The sequence below is a fragment of the Macrobrachium rosenbergii genome, chromosome 43 (assembly GCF_040412425.1).
Source record: "Macrobrachium rosenbergii isolate ZJJX-2024 chromosome 43, ASM4041242v1, whole genome shotgun sequence".
NCBI lineage: Eukaryota > Metazoa > Arthropoda > Malacostraca > Decapoda > Palaemonidae > Macrobrachium > Macrobrachium rosenbergii.
This window is the reverse complement of record NC_089783.1, coordinates 20369282-20383568: the sequence shown is the minus strand read 5'-3', so window position 1 is coordinate 20383568 and position 14287 is coordinate 20369282. Positions and strand designations below refer to the sequence as shown.

The 14287-nt window shown below is 35.2% G+C and overlaps 1 long non-coding RNA gene across 1 annotated transcript in view; it reads right to left on the bottom strand.

Moving 5' to 3' along the window:
- Positions 1–1013: 1013 nt before the first annotated feature.
- Positions 1014–14287, bottom strand: part of LOC136828622 (uncharacterized) — an 18581-nt gene continuing 5307 nt past the window's right edge. Inside the window, exons 2-3 of the long non-coding RNA XR_010850154.1 lie at positions 6479–6735; positions 1014–5028 (exon numbers count right to left, since the gene is read on the bottom strand). This is a non-coding gene — a long non-coding RNA (uncharacterized lncRNA). The remainder of the gene's footprint in view (positions 5029–6478; positions 6736–14287) is intronic.

The window sequence follows — 14287 nt, the reverse complement described above, 5'->3', positions numbered from 1 at the left end:
TTTACTTTTGTAAAAACACTACTTGATCACATATTCATGACATATGTGACCTCATACGCTCAGCTTCAAATGCCCAGAAAAACACAAACTTGCTGCCTTCTCTTCAGTGAACATTATTTGAGTTAAGAAGGATTACTTCCCAGTGTCTTTCTTGACTCGAATCGTGAGCTTACTGGAGAGTAAAAAGCCTCGGTTTCTTGGACTTTCTGCTGTTTGTAGCTTTCAGAAAATGAGGTTTCAATAAGCATGGTATAAATCTATTGTCATTGATTCTGGTCTGTAATCATATTTCATATTTATAACTTGACACTGAAATCTGTCTCATGTATGGCAAGCAATCTCCTACAATAAAAGATTTTGATAATTTTTTTTTTCGTTTTGCTAAACGCAGATTTTGTTGTTCAAAAGTTCCAAGTACCTGCAAAATACAAGCTACGCAAGTTTATTTCATAAACAGAGTCCAAAGTAAGTGTAAATCTTAGAATTTTGAGTCCGAGTGCGAGACTTTAATTTAAATGGACATAGCAAGGGAACTACTGACATGGCTTTAGTAGTCAGGAAAATCCTGCTCAACAGACAGCTGGTTTTGAGAAGTGGACAGTGGTCCAAAATGATTCCCAGGTTAGAGTTCAGCACCGTGGAACTGCTCTCATTCCATCACTGTAAGGGTGAACGAGTTCTGTGCGAGGTGAAATGAATAACAGTCTAGATGTCCTTATGGCCACTTAAAAGCCAAACCTATATCGTGAGCTCTTTGACCGTTTTTGTGGTGTACACTAAGGCATTTGTTCGTGCTAGGAGTGGGGAGGAGGAGGGGAAGGAAGGCGGGGGGGGGCGTCTTGGGGGAATACTCGGTCATATGAACTTTTGCAAAGGGAGAATACTCGCTGCTATTTTACTAAATTATTATTTTTTTTATTATTTTACTTCAGCTGTAAATTTTATACCATTGTTTGCTTTAATTTCAGTTGTAAGTTGTGTGCCATGAGTTAAGATAAATAAAAGAATGCATAATTAATTTTAACTTTATTTCATAAAATTTCATAATTACATAAAACAATACAATCTTGATTTAATAAGCTGTAAAATCAATCGTGCATCATAAGTTTCTTAAGAGTAAAACCATCCTTTGTATTTTCCACTGCAATCAAAGTTTTAATCTACTTGATAACTTCTATACTTCAGGCAAATGGGTCAAGGTAACTGAGCAGTTCAGTATTTAGATGTTAAGAACCTCAGTTTCAAAGAGTAATGAATAATTATGAAAAGCCACAAATGCGAGGAAGAGAGTATATTATCACACAATTTCGAGCCACCGTGTCTCCTCTTTCACATTAAAATGGAGATGTCATGTTTCGAAACTGTGCGTGAAAATATAATCTTCCTCGAATTTGTTGCCCATTCATATTTGAGGAGCTAAATGCACGTATTCCACAGAAAATACTCTGAGCGCCTTGCTCCTCAGCAAGAGCAACAAGGTACTTCAAATATTTTCTATGGTGAAGTTTAATTAGCTCATTAACAACTCAAGTTTCCTGTACCAGTTTTCCTTAAGAAATAGAATTTACCAAGTAGCTCTGATACTGGTTGCAATATTTAACAAACAACGTAAAGCACAGAGAAAAATGCATCGGCTAATATTTGGTAAGAAATTTAACATTAATGGTTACATGATAATTTCCTAAGAGCTGGTTCTTGTTAACATTTTAACCAATACAATAAGTTGTATACAGGCTCCTCTTGACATCACAATATTCATACATCATTTCTAAGATAAACTATTTGTGTCGATACAAAAATAAAGCCTTAGAATAACAAAACAAAACACAAACTCAGGTATTTAAATATTTATCATGCTACAGCTGGTTTTAAACACTCTAAATCCACCCTATTGATTGCCGTGAAAGTTATCTAATCAAGTTGAGTTATTGAATTTAAACTGAAATGGAATAGAAGATAAAATTTAGGCCAAAGGCCATGCGCTGGGGCTTATGAGATCATTAGGCGCTGAAAGGGAGAGTAAAAAGGTTTCAAAGTTGTAACAGGAGGAAAACTTCCTAGTTACGATACGAAACAATTGTTAGGAGAAGGTGGGCAGTAAAATGGGAGATTGGAGGTATAGTAAAAGGAATGAGGGGGTGGGGGAGGGTTTCAGCCAGGGGCCGAAGGGACTCTTGAAAAATCCTGAAGTAATGCCTAAGGTTTTTTTTTCTAGTATCATTGACACATTACAATTATCCAAAAGAAAAACCTGACATTAGAAGAGAGTTAGCAGATTTCCACTATGGCCAAAATTTCTTCTATGGATAACAGGTTACTAAATTTCTAATGTCATCCCTAGTAACGCCATTAAAAACCACTTCTCTTGCCATTCCCTAAAAATATTCAGCCCTTTCCTCAAGCATTACTCTGGAAAATATCCTTTTAGAGATTTGTCAGATTTATAGTACAAAGAAATGTGGCCATCGTTAATTTTTTACCAGTAGAGAGATCCCTTAGATATTACTCTATAAATTATTTCCATAAATGAAACTTTTTCTGCAACAAATATGCCCTCCCTTGTCTTGAAAACTGTTACAGCCTGTTGGATTATCACTGAAATGGGCTTTCTAAAAGTCTCCCTTTGAGAACATAACCTCCCTTAAGACATTCCAATGGAGAACCAATCCACCTTTTCATTTTTACCTGAATTCAATTTAATCCTTCTATCAAATATTAATCCTCTTCTGAGACTTCTTTAACGATTACTCCTTCTTTGAATGTCTTCCTTTAGCCAACAAGAACTATTACTTCAGCATTTCTTCTAAAAACTAGCACCCCTTTAGGACTACCATTTAAGAGCTATGCCTTCCTTGAGCCTTTCTTCAAGTTTTTTCCTTAATATCAGGTTTTCCTTTGCAAAGCCTCACGGAATGCAAACTTTTTTAAACTACACGAGTTTTACCCACTTGAGGACCATGCACATTACACACACACCATAAAATTACAAATAATTTCTCTATACACAAACTAAATGCTCAAAACCAGCTGCCAATTAGTATCTCAAATGTGTACGCCTGCTTGAAAGCAGTTTTGTCATTCTGTGGCTATGAATGATAATTGCAAGTGCCTGTCAAGGGAGTCAACGACATAATATGAGTTACTTTAAACAAGTCTGCCAGGCTCTACATGCGACTGGATTATTGAACTACCCAAGTTTTGGTAACCCAAATCGTGAAATTTACATTTGATGTCTAGTGAGAAAGGCCTTCGGGATTATTAAAACACCCAAAACGCCCTCGAATACAATAATGCAAAACAATCAAGAATTTATTGTAAAAACAATTGCAGGGGACACTAACCTGGTTTCGTGTGTGTGTGTGTGTGTGTGTGTGTGAGAGAGAGAGAGAGCGAGAGAGAGCGAGAGAGAGAGAGAGAGAGAGAGAGAGAAATTTGTTATATATAGAAGACGGACCGATACCTGAAAATTACGCTATACAACCAAGCACTGGAGTGGGAAAAAAGAGAGAGGAATGGAGGTAAAGTAAAAGATTAAAAAGTTGGGGGCGGGGGTGGGAAGGGCAATTAAGGCCCGAAATAACGCTGTAAACAACTTACAGCAATGCCTACAGTGTACCACTCGAGGAGCATAAACGGCACTATCTCCCTTCGGGGAGAGAGAGAGAGAGATACTCTACTGTATTAAACTAACCCTTGAAGGCCCAGTGAAAAGAACCATTTACAAACTCTGACAAATGATTCCCATTTAATTTAATGATTGCAACAATTAACAGGTTTTAACACTTACCAGATCTTACTCACAATCAATGAAGTAAAATTCGTTCTGGTTCTTCTTATTAATTACTTATAAAGCGTAGGCTTAAAGAGCTAAAAGCCAGTCGATCTGGCTTCTAAACACTAAGGCATATTACCAATTAACTTTCGTGCTTACTTCATATTTTCATAACAATGACGAGACTTTTTAAGGAATCTGAGGATACACTAAAACTAATTTTAATTGTACTTCTAAAGGAATCAGTCTTTTGATTCTAAGCAAAGGAAAACAATTACGCATTCACAGTAAACTCTTCTCAATTGAAAATCAGTTCAAGAATAAAAGGTGAGACTATTTCAGCTAATGTTAATTGTTCTTCTGTAGTAATCAGTCTTTTAATTTTAATCAAAGGAAAATGGTTGTACCTTCATAGTAAACCCTGTAAATTTAAAATCAGTTCAAGACAAAATATGAACCCTCAATGAACTGCAGTTAAACCGATTGTGGTTGCTCGGTGTCAATTTAGTCACGCCTTTGAAATCTTCCTTCATTACCTTACTACTAAGCCCGGTGAGCAGATTCAGTTAGGGAGAAACAAAAATGTAATGTGTAAAAGGACTGACTGGATTAAGTTATAAAAACACCAGTAATTTGGGTTAACTGAACATTAGCATTAAGTCTTAACGTTTTTTCACCATAATGATGGACTAAATAGACATTTCATGAGATTTCAAGCATTTACTCTAACTGTACCAGGGGAAAGTTGCACTACTACCTTTAACAATGTACTGTATGTTCCCAGAATGGATTCTGTGCTCTTTATATAAAAAGATTAAGAACTGATACTACTACATAAAATGTCTATTGAGAAATTTAAAAGCATTTACATCAAACTGGTAATATTTCTCAAATGAAAATAATTTAACTGGTACAATTCACATTAAGTACTGATAATTAGTGCAAGATAAATACAATATTTAAATAACGTGTCATAACATAAGCACAACTATTTACGGCTTCATTTGGTGCTTTATAATCAACAACTCTACTCAAGATTTTTTTCTAAGTACTGTAGTACGTACAGTATATATTTTACAGATTTTCTGAGGCAGATCTTCAATTTTACTCAATTAGGAACTCTCTTTATGGCGTCTAATTCAACATTTCTTGGGAAATATCTGCAGTATATCTCCGTGTTAAAAGCAAAAGACTTCAGATAATTTTCTTCCAAAGACTACAGGTAATTTTCTTCAGAGCTGTGACTCACGTAAACCCTGTAAAAAGAAAGGTATTAAGTTGGTTTCTTTACATAAAAAAAAGTGTAGTCTACATGATCAGATACAGTACACATAAAAGGCTGACTAGGCATTTCTATGCATTTTACAGGAATTATAACGTTCACAGAATAACTGACCATATAAGAAATTATTACCTTGAACTTAAGTATTCTCTAATACCTTGCGTTTTAAAATAGATTCTATTCATAAACTAACACATCTTTTGGTCCTTTGATTTAACTATCTGATCTTAACCAAAAGATTAATTATATAATAATCAACTAAATAAAACACACTGAACACAGTACTTACCTTAACCCACTGACACCTGCCCTACCCCAGTCCAACAACTAGCAACAATGACTACCATATGCTGCCTTAACTCACTGACTGAATTCTTCTGCAACTAACGAACTAATGTGCTATCTTACCATCACCCAATGTACAATGCATTGTATCTTAACCCATTCTCTCGGCTGACCTAACTTAAACCCACTGACTGACCTAGCATATCATTATCTAGTGATGGTTACCCCATTCCGTTGAGATCCACCGACTAATCTGTTACATGTTAATTCAGTGATTAACCAATCACAACAGAATCCTTTGATTAACATGTTCTACCAATCCTTTGAATATCCTGTTCAGTTTTAAATTTTTCTAAAATTGATATTTTCAAACTTCTTAATGTAATGTGTGTATGTGTATGTGTATGTGTATGTGTGTGTGTGTGTGTGTGTGTGTGTGTGTGTGTGGCTATAAAGATAGCCTATCCTACGTTGGAATTCGTTAATTTACAGATTACACAAAATGTATAAATTCTAAACAAACAAATAAATCAATCATTAAAAATACAAAATACAGTACGTATTGACAAGATAAATGCAGAGCAAGTGCGTACATATATGCTATAAGATTATCCTCTACATAATAATTTATAGTAAAATAGTAAATGAGATACGCCCGATAAATGGCACTCTCAAGATAACTTCTCATAATTCACTGAAGCAAAGTTAAGATGAGAACTTTGTAATTTTTCTATTGTGACGTAGGTCGGATTGCAAATGTCATATCCATGAGTCAGTGGAATTTCGAAGTGTTAAGATGACTTCCTGTGAATTTAAAAATAAATGTCTGAATTAGATACAAGCTCACGAGTTATATTTCTGATGATCAAGTGGCTTGACAATGCCTATTTAGACCTGCATTATTGCCGGAAAAAGCTATCAATTTGAAACTAGCACCACACAAAACAGGGGAATAAAAAAAATGTTTTAAGTACACAAGAGATTACGACTGGTACAAAAAATAATCATGCTTAGCTTTTCTAGTTAAAAGATTACTTGAAATATACAGAACTACATAAACAGTTCTCAATATCCAGTCTTCTTTGATGAAAAATTGAATGACAAATGCATTCTTTCTCGTGAAATACGATGTAGCCTACCGATCCACCTCCTTTCAGAATGCCACTAAACTTTTCAGGTGACAATTCTCTTTTTCATCCCAGTTGCTGCACCCAGCTGCTTTCTTGGGATGCTTCTTGTTCTCAAAATACGGCAGCAGAATTTTAACCAGCTTGCTCGTACAACAAATTACTGCAGAATTATAAACAAACTTTTCTTACAATACTTTACGTCAGAACTATAACCAGTTCTCTGGAAACTGCAAGTTCGAGCTTCACCTTGGAAGATCAAACCGCTCCTGAAAGAGAATCAAAATTTAGTTTTGAGATTTAAAAATAACTGGGTTTCACTGCATACGCCTGTAGCATGGACACTTTACTGCCCATTGCACTATCAGATAAACAAAACAGACAAGAGATTTTGACTTGTATATCTAGTATGGCCTTGCAAACAATCTAAACTTAATTACGACTTCTATTAAGCCTTATTGATAACTTCTGACAATCAACTTTATAAACTTAATGCATAAACAAAATTATCTTGCAACATCTGCTGAAGTTTGATTCATGGGCTAATTACTCCCATGAGGTCAATAATAATTGCAAAGTTAACATTTCTGTCTCTATAACTGAGATATTACAGTAATATTCAATTTCAAAACTAGTGACTTAAGTTGATTACCTGCCTTAATTTATTAAGTAATGCCCACATGCTTTAATATGGTTAATTTATTAAGTAATGTTCAACAACAATGTCACTCTACATACACAAAATATCAACAAAATTATATTATGTCAGTGCTTATTACAAGCTTCTGTAACAAGGCTGTGAAACTCATGGTAATGCCTGTCTACGTAGTTATGGATAGCAAGCAGTGTTGCCAAATGTAAATCTCATAAAAATGCTAGATTTTGATCAAATAAATGCTAAATAATGCTAAAATTGTTTAGGTTGCTACCAAAAAAAATGCCAAAAAGTATTTTACCTTTACTTTTGAATTACATCTCGAACAAGATTTCATCATAATTTGAAAATACAGACACTTCTTCTTCTAGGGCTTTTTTAGTGCCATAAGCTTCCATAGTCCCAGTTCTGTTTATCACTGCATTTGGCAATTCAGTCTTTACAGCATTTGTTGTGCCTTTTCAAGCCATATTTAATAGTAAGAATAGCGGAGAGCATAGGCAGCAGCATTTTATTTCTTAGTTTATTCTTGATTATATTCATGCTGCTGAATAAGCGTTCAACTTCTGCATTTGAATTAGGCAGAATTAACAGACTAATAGCAAATGTTGCAAGATCCTTGAATGGATTTCCTCCGGAAGCATCTCTATAATCATATACCTCCGACCAAAATTCTTCAGTTGTTGTTATATTAGTCCATTTATGCAAATGGATGTTCTTATACTGCATCTCAATTGATGACTTCACTTCATCATCTAAGAAAAATGAATCCAATAAGGGAATGATGGGATTCTTAATATGAGTTAACGTTTTTTCAACTGAGAATAAATTGATATTCTGTAAAATACTGATGTTTTCTGGCAACCGACTATGTAACTCCTTATAAAGACAAAGCAAAAAAATTTTGTGCCCTTTTGCGGATGTCTATTTCTTGATGAGCTTGAATTTTTGGCTAATCTTCAATTCTGATATCTTTTTCACATCTATATCCCAGCTGTGGATTTGGATCAAGAAATTCTTCAATGTTAGCAGTAGGATCAAGAGGGTTAATTCTGCTTGTTGGTAATACTAACATATTGGCAATAGATTTGATTAGCTGTGATAGGTCAGAAAGTAACTTTGTTTTATCAACAGTATTTGATTCAAATAGTTTGTTCACTTCTTGAACATGTTTTAGAACTGGGTGCAAAAATAGAATGAAAAGCTCATTGCAAGGGTCACAATACATTTGATAGAGAAGATCAGCAGTGTAACACCTTTCATTAACACTTGCTATTTGGAAATGAGTCTGCAATTCAATCCACTGGCTTAATATTCGGCTGATTGCTGGTTCAATTGACAACCACCTGGTTGGACAATAAATTTAAGATTTTTAATGGTTCCTTTTCATTAATGGTATGGTAAAGCTGACTGTAAGAAATTTGTCTCAATGAACTATGTGAAAACCATTTATAAGTTTCACTTACTAAAAACTCTAGGTTTCTTGGTAGAAAAGCAGCACAAGCATGGGACACTGCTAGTTGAACTGAGTGGCAGACACATCTAAATAAAAAGTAATCCAGGTACTTCTTCTTTCAACTTCTTGAAAACACCATTGTTTATTCCTACCATTACACTGGCATTGTCAGTACCAATAGCTAGAAGATTTTTTATGTCCATTTTTTTTCTGCTAATGCACTCCTTACTGCATTCACAATGGCATCTGCATCACATTTTTCTAGAATTACCATGTCAAGATATGTGTGTACTACTTTCTCATGTTTTTCACTATAGTAAATGACAATGATACCTAATAACTTGTTAACAGTAATATCATTCGATTCATCCAATAGTAAACTGAATTTTCCTTGGCCTAGATCAGAAATCAAATCTTCATTGAAATAAGGAGCAATCATATTTTTCACAATATTTGCACACTTAGTACGATGCATTTTGACTTTATTCACTGTTTCACTGTCAGTTATAGAATTTTTGCACATGTCTACCAAATGATCACATGAGTTGAATGATGAATGAGAACAAATAAACATTGCCAAATTTGCCTCAAGAATGTGTTTTATCCTTTTTCTTCACAACGAAATTTTCAAGAGAAGTACTTTGATATGGGTTTGAAAGCTTATGTTCCTTAGTTTCACAATGGCTTGTTAACAGGGAATACTTTAGCTAAAACGTCACATTTACAAAACTTGCAGTGAGCTTTAGAAGGGTCAGTGGGCACTTCACAAAGCCACTTTGTAAAAGCAGGAACTTTCAACCACTCTTTACGAAATTTTTGAGAATATGTTGCTTTAGCCTTACTCATGATTAAAATGAAAGATACACTTTTTGTTTTACAAACTTCGATTATCAAATCTGATTAACTAAGTTAGAATCTCATAAAGAAGTTGACAAAAGTGATATGAACGAGCGAGGGGCGGTCGTCAACTGTAGCTGTAGGCTAACTGTGGAAAATTCCTCCAAAATGGTAACTCTACTGCCGTCACGCTGGCGCCAATAGCAACTAGCTATGCAACGGTTGAATACACAATTAACACAACCCGAGTCTCGACGTGAACATGTTCAATACATCATTCAAATTTGAAACACCTTAGTGACCCTCGCGCAATAGTTAAAATGTGGTTTCATTGGTAAGAGATTAAACACAATTTCTTTCAAATAGTGCGATATATCATATATGCCACAATTTATTGATATTTATAAATTATTTTCATAAAGAATAAAAAATATTAAAAATGCCAAAATACTTAAATATTTTTATGATGCTGTTTTAATGCTAGATGCTAGATACAAAATTTTAATGCCAAACCACTTAGAAAAATGCCTAAATCTAGCATTAAAAATGCTAAATTAGCAACACTGATAGCAAGGTGGGGAATGGTCATAATAATGGAAGATGAATTCTCTTTTAAAGTTGGCTTTCTTAAAGGCTTAACAACCCCTGTATTAGAAGAATCTCAGACTTAACTGCATTGTCGAAGGTTTCCTCATGACAAAATTTAAGGCTGACGAAGGAACAGATATTCAATAAAACTTTCCTTATAGTTAAGGGGAATTTTCAAGCTTTGAAAATGCATTTACTTCTCAACCTTGCTTTTCGGATAAACTAAAATATTGAGATAGGCTATACTGCTACTTCTAATGGCTGAATTTATTTGAATTTTTAAAGTTTATTCCCAGAATATTACCTCACAAAAGACTGTAGCCATATAGTAATTTAATCTTTGTTAAAACAGCAAATGATTGTTACCACTGGCTTGTGTTTTGTAAATGTGATATATAAGTAATGCTGAGATAAATGTAATCTACTGAAATAAAACCTTACGGAATATGGCCACCAAAAATTATTTAGCTAAAATGCCAATAAACACAGTACTGTCTTCAGAGCAAACCTTGCAGTGGAAGCACAGTATAGGATTGATTAATCAGTCACATTATGATCTGCAATTGTTTTGACCTACTAGAGAAGTCCCTAATCTACTGTAAATCTCTTTCATAAAACAGCTAATAACGGTGTTGCATGACCTGTATACTGCACCACCTTATCAGATAAGCTACTACTTCAAACAAAACTGATTCCAAAACTACAACAGCTGAACCTAAATCAACAAACGCCACAACAATAACTTAAGAGATAAACCCTAACCTAACGTACTCTATGGGCTAAATATACAGTAACAAAACCTCATGACCGGGCAAACTTCAAGGTCGGCCAATTGTTGCCCTATCATTAAGGTGAGGTGTGACTGTTGCCCTATCATTAAGCTGAGGTGTGATTGTTGCCCTATCATTAAGCTGAGGTGTGATTGTTGCCCTAAGAGTTGCCATAAGTCATTTATGGTCCATTCAAATTATTTGAACATTTTCCTACAAAATTGTTCAAAAAACATGGCACAACATCGTGATTCTCACAGGAGGATATCTACAGTAGATCGAACACAATGTCTATATTACGTCTTACAGGATCATTTCTAGATGCACAGGGATATAGAAGTATCCGTGGGTTAAGCCTGAATTACTCGAGACTTGGTAACTGGTCACAGGCAGGCGAGTGACTTGGGCACCAACCACTCACATGTTGGCAACTTTTTCCTTCAGAAAAAAGGGACCACTGGATGAGTTGACCTGGGATTACGTTAAACTCTCTCTTTTGTATGTTAAAAAAATAAAAATTATCTTGAAAATCTGATATTGTTCCCATAAGAATACAAGCCATACAGATTTACTTGATATTCAAAAATATTTGAGACATGCTGTACAAGCACAGCAAGCTTAGCTACAGAGGGTTTCAAGTTATCTGAGCCAAGAGGAACTTTGAAAGTTTTTACATGCTTCCCATATGCAGCCCCTAGGCTTTACACTAAGCCTATACTTGATAGTAGGATGACTTAAAATACTGTATACAGTTCTTCAGAAAAAAATGTAGACTTTCTTATTATTAAATGAGTGTTATGATTGAACAAGTGACATTTATTTTTTTACATTAATACCAGTTCTCAATATTGGAGTTATTTTGCTATGTTCAGTCTCATTAATTGCCTAATACTAAAATCCTACCACAGTCCATTGCAAATTTATCGTTACTAAGATATTTACCAGTAAATGTTAACACTAATTTGGACTTTTTCTAACTTCTTCCTGTATGTTCCATAAATGGTGGCACATGGTCCAGAAATGTGGGTACTTGAACAATGCTGAAACCTCACTGGTTATTTTGTTTCATGTTTCACCTATCAAGTGGGATTTTGGGCTTCAGTTCATGGTCATGGCTCCTTTAGTGTAGATGTCCACTGAATAATTTGGGTTGTTTACCAAATTATGTGCTCATTTTTATACTCTACCTGGACAAGCAATTACCTTTCTTCAGTAAAATTCAAAACTTCCTAATTCTTGAGGCTGCCGTAAGGTGAAAGTTCCAAAAACTAAGAGACAGGTGTAAAAATACTCTTAAATGATTTCAAAGGTTCTCCCCTTCAAGGTTCACACCTTTCAGCATGGATATTTGTTTTGTCTATAAATCATTTAATCAAGTGATAGGACCACCTTACTGTATTGTATAAAGATTTCCTAAAAACTAAGGAGCAGCTGTTGTTCCGAGGCAACTGAATACACTTTTTCTAATCAAGAACTATTGTGTCCAAGGTGTTGTTGACAAAACAGATGAACCACATATTGGTAAGCATATATTCACGTGAGGAAGGCCTCTTAAGGATATCTGGGTACTTTGGAAGTGGGTGGGGAGGATTAAGAGGGAATACAAGATGGTACAAATGTCTCTTGTACTGCCATTGGCCTGTGGACAATGTTTCCACTCAGGTGTCTTACATTGAAAAATATTAAGTCTGCCAGCATAATTATGTACAATAAGTGTTCTGCCAATAAGTCCCTGATTTTCACCAGACAAAAAGTCACTCAGGAAATTTTGTGGACAGCTCTCATCCAGATATACATACATACATACATACATACATACATACTGAACATCTTTGGAAAAAGGTCAAAGATAAGAACCAGGTAACCCATCAAAGTATTTTCGGCAATATACATCTTTGCATCTTTTTTTCTATCAAGTTTCTAGCAGCACCAGTTTCTCTTTACAATCTTAAGTCAGCACTACCCTCCTCATCCTTAAATCCAGTGGCCTTCAACATCAAAAGACAAAAAGAAATCAGTAGTAGTTTATACCCAAGCAAATTCTGCACTTTCTGATTCTGATTAAGACAAAGTTTAATGAATATTTTCAAAGTAATACCATAAGCTAAGTGAAGTGAGGAGGGTCTGGTGGAATCAAAGCCAAACCCACCCCAAATGCCAGATAAGGACCTGGTTCCAGAGTTTATGTTAGATCACACCCCTCTCATTTATCTTTATTTACAATGCATAGGTTGGATGAGGAGGTCCAGTGGGGGGCAAAGCCCACCAAACCAGTTAAGGACATGGAGCCCTAAGTTATGTTTGGTTACGCCACACTCCTGTTATTTAAATTTGCAATGCCCTTAAGTTAGGTTAGCTGATGAAGTCCAGAATAGCAGTCTCTCACCCAGGTGAAGGCCCAGTGCCCTAGGTTAGGATAGGTGTGGCCAGGTCAGGTTCTAACAGTGTTATCTATTCTAATTTACTGTGCCTAGACCCAGCAACTTTAAAGACCCACAACTCTTGGTTGGATTCGGTTAAATACAGCCTTGCCTATGGTTATTTTGAGTTTTCCTGCAACCAAAAACCCTGGTTTCCAACTAGGATCCCCATAATTGTAGTATATAAAACAGGGCCAGTATCTCTAAAACTACTAATTGGCCATCACAATGGACATCATTCAAAGCACTACAAAGCACAGAAAAATATTTTCATCTCCAGAATGTGATCAAAGTTTTAAAGTACAAAATTACCAATTATCAATTAACAGAAACTCGTTATAATTTTGGTATTATTTTACTTTAAACCAATACTCCCAGGTTAAAGTTTTTATATTCAACATCTTAAATTTCCTTAACATACAGAGTACGAAAGGCATGCCCACATCTTTTGCAATTTTTCCGACGAATGTTGAGACCTCCTTAGATTTTTTCTAAGCCGTCCATTTATAACAACACTGTCAAGGAAGTGGACCTTTTGATAGTAATTTGCATCCAAGTCCACTCTGGGTAAGAAAGGATTACTTATCTGGAATATCTTTAATGTTCACCCTGAACTGTGGATAAGTGGGAAAATGCCGAAATGTGACTGGTTGTTTTACAAATTACGTGTTACTTGAAAAAATTAGCTTTCCTTTGTCAAAGCCCCTTTGGTCTACTTGTGTTGTTCTTGGTCTGTGAATTATTTTGCCTGCATTGCTAAATTCCACGACAAATTACGTCCTCCTCACTGAGAAGCTTGTTTACCTTCAGGAACGTGTATTTTACCCAGTTCTTTGCAGTGTCCCACTTGCAATTCTTCCTCAAAGTATGGAGGAAAACAGCACTTACGGTATTGTAGTGCTACAATTTAAAGTGAAGAGAAAGAAAAGACAGTGATATATTTTCTCAGTTATTTCAAAGGTACCTCCTTGGAAGGTTCACACATTCCAAAACACACTTTCCACCTTTTTAGTTAATTTTCTTCATGAACCACTATTTAATCTTTGACAGTTTGTTACCCAGCGGCCCTCAAAATCTAAGAAAGTCCTGACCAGT